Genomic DNA, 6,011 nt, shown 5'->3' with positions numbered 1-6,011 from the left:
GCAGGAGGCAGCTGATCGATGTTTCTCTCTCCTCAATGTTTCTAACTCTCTATCCCTCTCCCCTCCTCTCTGTAAAAAATCAATAAAATATATTTAGAAAAAAAAAAGGAATAGCCTTGCGGATGCCACAGCGAAAAGAGCAGCTCTGAACACAACGGCCATGTGCTTGGCCCTCCTTCCCAGCCTGACTAAACCAATCTACTCCTTCACACAGCAAAAATGGCCTCAAAATTGCCCAGAAAGGGGCTTTAAGGAGACCCCTGTGTCTAAGGGGTGGGTGATAAATGAACATAAAAAAGATATTGTTCCTCACCCTGGTCTGTTTGCTCAGTGGTTAGAGCGTCGAACTGAGGACCAGAGGGTCTCGGGTTTGATTCCTGGTTAAGGGCATGTACCTGGGTTGCAGGTTTGTTCCCTGGCCCCATTCGGGTGCACACAGGAGGCAACTGGTTGACGTGACTCTCTCACATCGATGTTTCTCTCTCTCTCTCTCTCTCTCTTTCTCTCTCTCTCTCTCTTTCTCTCCCCCCTGCCCTCCCTCCCTTCCATTCTCTGAAAAATCAATGGAAAAATATCCTCAGGTGAGAATTTTAAAAATCCTCTCTATATAAAAGCCTAAGCGACCTGTATGCACTGATGTGCACTGACCAGAGCAAGAGCTGCCCCCTGGTGGTCAGTGCACTCCCACAGCCAACCTCTCATTCGTGCACTGGGCCTCTAGAGTGTGTGAGTGTGTGTGTGTGTGTGTGTGTGTGTGTGTATAGTTCCTCAAGGGCTAGGTTGGAAAAGAGTAAAAGAATCTCAGGATTCCACACGTTGTGAAAGGTAAACATCATAGGAATGGTTAGTTGGGGTAGAGAAGAGTCAGGAGAAGAATCACTCATAGACTCATGCAGACACTAGACCTCCAGTCCCACTTTCCAGGCAGGCAGGCCCGGCCCAGGAATGTTCTGGAGAAGAGGGGCAGGTCGGCTACAGTGATGCCCTCTGCTCCTGGACGATCCAAATACGTATTCGCGTGAGTGGGTAACTTTACTGAAGCTTCCTGCGCAGAACCGGAGGAGCAGTGAAGTGTAAAGGCACGGCTTAAGGAAATGCCTAAACCTGGACTCCCCGCGGCCTTTCAGAGTGACGATGGGCCAGCTTTCCCAGCGGCTGTAATGACGGGAGTCGCGTGGGCTCTCCCAGTTAGCCGGGCCTTACATTTTCCGTGGAGACCACAGTTCTCGGGAAAAACAGAATGGTGGAATCAATGCCCACAAAGAAGCTGGCCACCTGTGCCAGGAAACCCATGAGCCCTGGCTCAGGTGACAACCAATTGCCCTGACCTGGCTCAGGGCAGGCCCAAAGGGATGCTTCAATGAGTCTTTTGAATTAAGGTAAGGCAGACCCTCTTTGTACTCCTCCCAGATTTTAGAATGCCCAGACCCATTTACAGAACGGCTGTTAAACATATTATCCAATTAGGAAACGTAACGGAAAATGTAAATAAATATGCTAATCTGATTTTACCCACACCAGATACCAAACTGCACCCATTCTATCCAGGGAACCGGGTATAGTTAAAAACCTGGAATCAGGGTCCCTGCAAGATCAACTGAACCTAATATGGACAGATCCGCATTTGGTGTTATTCACAACTCATTCTTCTCTTCACCAAGATAAATCTTCCTGGAATCATTCCCTCAAGGGAAGCCATCTGTACCACCGGTGAGAACAAGGACCCAGGTCCACACACTCCTGCGAGCCGGGCTGACCTGAAGCTGCTCTTCCAAAGAAAAGTGATGTTCAGAAGTACGTTCCTATTCTCAGGAATCCCAGAACCTAGGGACTCCAAGACTTTCATGAATTAGGAAGCCAGAGAATTTCACTCCTCTAATTTAAAGACATACTCCGTCCGTGTTAAGCTGAAAGCATTTACGGAAGTATGACTCTCGTCTCCATTCCCTCAAGAATGAGGACTGAGCCCTGACCAGTTTGGCTCAGTGGATAGAGCATCGGCCTGCGGACTGAAGGGTCCCAGGTTCGATTCCAGTCAAGGGCATGTACCTTGGTTGCGGGCACATCCCCAGTGGGGGGTGTGCAGGAGGCAACTGATCGATGTCTCTCTCATCGATGTTTCTAACTCTCTATCCCTCTCCCTTCCTCTCTGTAAAAAATCAATAAAATATATTTTAAAAGTAAAAAAGAATGAGGACTGAGCTCTGGCCAGATAGCTCAGCATTGTCCCCATACACCAAGGATGTGGGGCCAGGGCACATATAAGAACCAACCAATTAATGCATAACTAAGTGAAGCAACAAGTCTCTCTCTCTCTCTCTCTCTCTCTCTCCCCTTCACACACACACACACACACACACACACACACACACGCACAGAAACCATGGATATTCAAGCAACACTTGGATCCTGGTATGCCCTTGAGGAAGAAAGTCCAACAGTGACTGAAAGAGGGTTTCTGTTTAAGTCACAAGTAGTTTTAGAGAAATATTTGCTTAAATTACTTGAATATTGTTTGAACTCAAAACAACTTAACCAGCCCCACGTTTCTGTCTCGTGGCTACAGTCCTTTCTTCAGCGTCCTCGCCCATTCCTCACCCCGTTTACTTCCAGACTTGGAAAGTAGGTGGTCTTCGGAATTAGACAGACTTTAGGTTCATGCAGGCAGCCGCCCATCGTCTTCCCAGGTGAGAAGGGCAAGCAAGGATCCCGGAACGCCGGTGAACCGTGAACCCCCGGCAAGGGCCTGGGTGATGCACCGACTGTCTAGTCCAGACAATGGAGGCTCAAGTTATTGCCTGATCAAATAGTCTCAGAGTAAATCCTTCTAATATTTACTGACCTTTAAGGTAGTCTGTCTGTTACCGCAATTACCTAAGAGCTAGATGTGTATCCAAAATTGAACAAAAGGCTGGCGAGGCCTGGGCACCAGTGGAAGTCCTTCCCCTTGAGTTGGGCTTGCCCGCCTGGCCCCAATATTTCCAAATTATTATTTCTTGTCTCGTCTCTTTCATTTGCGTGCGGCCCCTCTTCCAGATCCTGAACCCTGAACCACGCAGGACATGGGGGAACATTCACAGGTCCGGTCTAGGTTCTGTCACTAGCTGCATCACCCTGGACAAGCTACTGTACTTAACTTTTCTGCACCTGTTTCTTCATCAGTAAAATGATGTGTTTCATCGTAGGAGTTGTTAGAAGAGTGAAATGGAATAGAGTGGTTTCCAAACTAGGTCCTGGAGAACCTCAAATCAACCTAGTGTTCTCCAAACCTCATGCACATTCCTTAGGCATATTTGTGTACCACTCTATTATTTACTTAATCTCCTTTCTTAAACATATCAACTCATGACCTGGCCTGGTAGCTCAGCTGGTTAGAGCATCATGTTGAAATGTCAAGGTTGTGGGTTTGATCCATTGTCAGGGCACATACAAGCAACCAATGAACGCATAAATACGTGTAGCAAATCAATGTTTCTCTCTCCCTTTCTCTATCTAAAAGTCAATAAATAAAAAATTTAAAATATAAACTCATTTTTATGGAAATGAACTTATTCAAAAAGGAAACAATGTTACTACCGTATGTTGGAAATACTTATTGCTTACCCTAGAACAGTGATGGCGAACCTTCTGAGCTCGGCGTGTCAGCATTTTGAAAAACGCTAACTTAACTCTGGTGCCGTGTCACATATAGAAATTTTTTGGTATTTGCAACCATAGTAAAACAAAGACTTATATTTTTGATATTTTATATATTTAAATGCCATTTAACAACGAAAAATCAACCAAAAGAATGAGTTTGCGTGTCACCTCTGACACGCGTGTCATAGGTTCACCATCACTGCCCTAGAGTAAAAATAAATACAACAAAATCAAAACAATGCTATTCAATTCTAGCTGGCTATGGTTATAAGCCAAAGCTCGGAGCTCAAAGCCTGGACTTCGTTTTAAAAAGATGATCTGTCACAAAAGGCCACCTATGGCCTTATTCTATAGACAGAAGTAGATGAGTGACAGTCCAGGGTGGGGTGGGAAATCGGATGGGAGTTACTGCTAACGAGCACGGTTTCTTTTGAGGGTGTTGAAAATGTTCTAAACTGAGTGATGGTAGTTGCACAATTCTGTGCATGTACTAAGAACCATTGAATTGTACACTTTATTTTTTAAAAAAAATATTTTATTGATTTTTTTACAGAGAGGAAAGGAGAGAGAGAATTGAAACATCCATGAGAAACATCGATACGCTGCCTCCTGCACACCCCCCACTGGGGATGTGCCCGCAACCAAGGTACATGCCTCGACCGGAATCGAACCTGGGACCCTTCAGTCCGCAGGCCGACACCCTATCCACTGAGCCAAACCAGCTAGGGCAATTGTACACTTTAAATGGGTGAACTGTACAGTGAGTTACATCTCCGTGAAGCTGTTACAAAAAAGATGTTAAATCTGTTTCTTGCTCCTTAAGTAAATGAAGGGATGCAAAGATCCCTGAGCCAGGACCACCAGGGCTGCGACACCCCTCCCCATCATCTCCTGGTGGTAAACTTTGCCCCTTTGTGAATGGGTTTAGCTGTAATCACTCAATGTTAGCTAATATTCCCCCAAGCAGCTCTGTCAGTCAAGTCAAACTTGGGTTTATATTCCTCCCTGCCCAGCAATGGACCAGCATCATGAGTCTGAGAAAATCGCCCTGGCCGGTTTCTGTTACCTGTAAAGTGTGAACAGCACCTGCCCCAGAGGGTGTAATACAGGTGGGGGAGATGTGTAGGTCCTGCTCCTGGCACACAGCTCTCAACAGCGGTGAGGCAGGATGGGAAGAACCTAGGAAAATTCCCTGGCCAATGGGATGGGAACACTGAGGCAGGATCATTAAATAAGGCCAACAATTTGACCAATTTACCAGACCCAAGATAAAAGCAAAGCCATGGAGCTAACAAGTAATCAACATATTGCAGGACACACCTGGAAAACTAATGACTCTCCTGCTGGAACCCTCCCCTAAGACCGCACCCATGATTCCTGCACAAAAGAGAGTTAAAAAGCCTCAGGACAGAGGGGTCTTGGTGGAGCATGTCCGTTACTTTCCGCAGGCATGAGCTTTTTATTTTCTTTCTCCTAAAACTTAAAAAGAAATGTTTTTTTGTTTTGTTAATTCTAACCTGAGGGTATTTTTTTCCATTGCATTTTTTGAGAGTGGGAGGGAGGGAAGTTGGGAGCGGGGAGAGAAGAGAGAGAGAAACATCGATGTGAGAGAGACACAGTGATTGGTCGCCTCTCACACCGGTCAGCTGGGGCCAGGGATGCACCTGCAGCCCAGGAAGGTGCCCTAGCGCGGGGGCCGGACCCAAGACCCTTGCTGTGCAGCCCGAAGCTCCAACGCGGAGCCAGGGCTCTCCTACAATCCTGTGTCCTCTCGACACTTGCAACCAGCGGCCGCTCGTCCTGGGCTCCCCCGGACCCCGTCCCCAAGGCCCCCTTTGCTCGGACGCTCACCAAGCGGGCAGCCGCCCCGTTGGCTCCTTCCTTCCCACGGCGTTTCCAGAGCCAAAGCGGCCCTGCCCGTCCCTCCTGCTGCTCCCTCTCCCCTGAGCCCGGCCCTGTTGCACGGCCCCTCGCTGCAGTGAACGGACTCCAGGACTCACGCGGTGAAATATTCCTGCAGGAAATCAAGAACCCACGCGCTACCAGCCCGACCCGCTCTCGGGGTCCTTCCCGGGACAGCGGCGCTTAGACACACCCCGATCCAGGAGAAGCGGCGCTAGCGCTCCAGGCCAGTGCAGTGGACCGTGCCTCCGCCCGACCGGATACCCTAGCGGGAAAGCAGGCCTTTGCACGCCAAGGTCATCGTTCCGGGGCTCAGCCTCCCCGGCTGTACAATGGGGACGCTGCGGATTCCACCGGGCAAGGACGAGCACCCGCTGTCCCCGATCCTCACGCCGGGAAACCAAGGACCAGAGGGGCTCACACGCTGCCGGGACACGTCGGCAGGGGCCCAGCCCAGGAGACCCGCTCAG

The sequence above is a fragment of the Myotis davidii genome, unplaced genomic scaffold (genome assembly GCF_000327345.1).
Source record: "Myotis davidii unplaced genomic scaffold, ASM32734v1 scaffold1047, whole genome shotgun sequence".
In the NCBI taxonomy this organism is placed as follows: Eukaryota; Metazoa; Chordata; class Mammalia; order Chiroptera; family Vespertilionidae; genus Myotis; species Myotis davidii.
Note: the sequence above shows the minus strand (reverse complement) of the source record.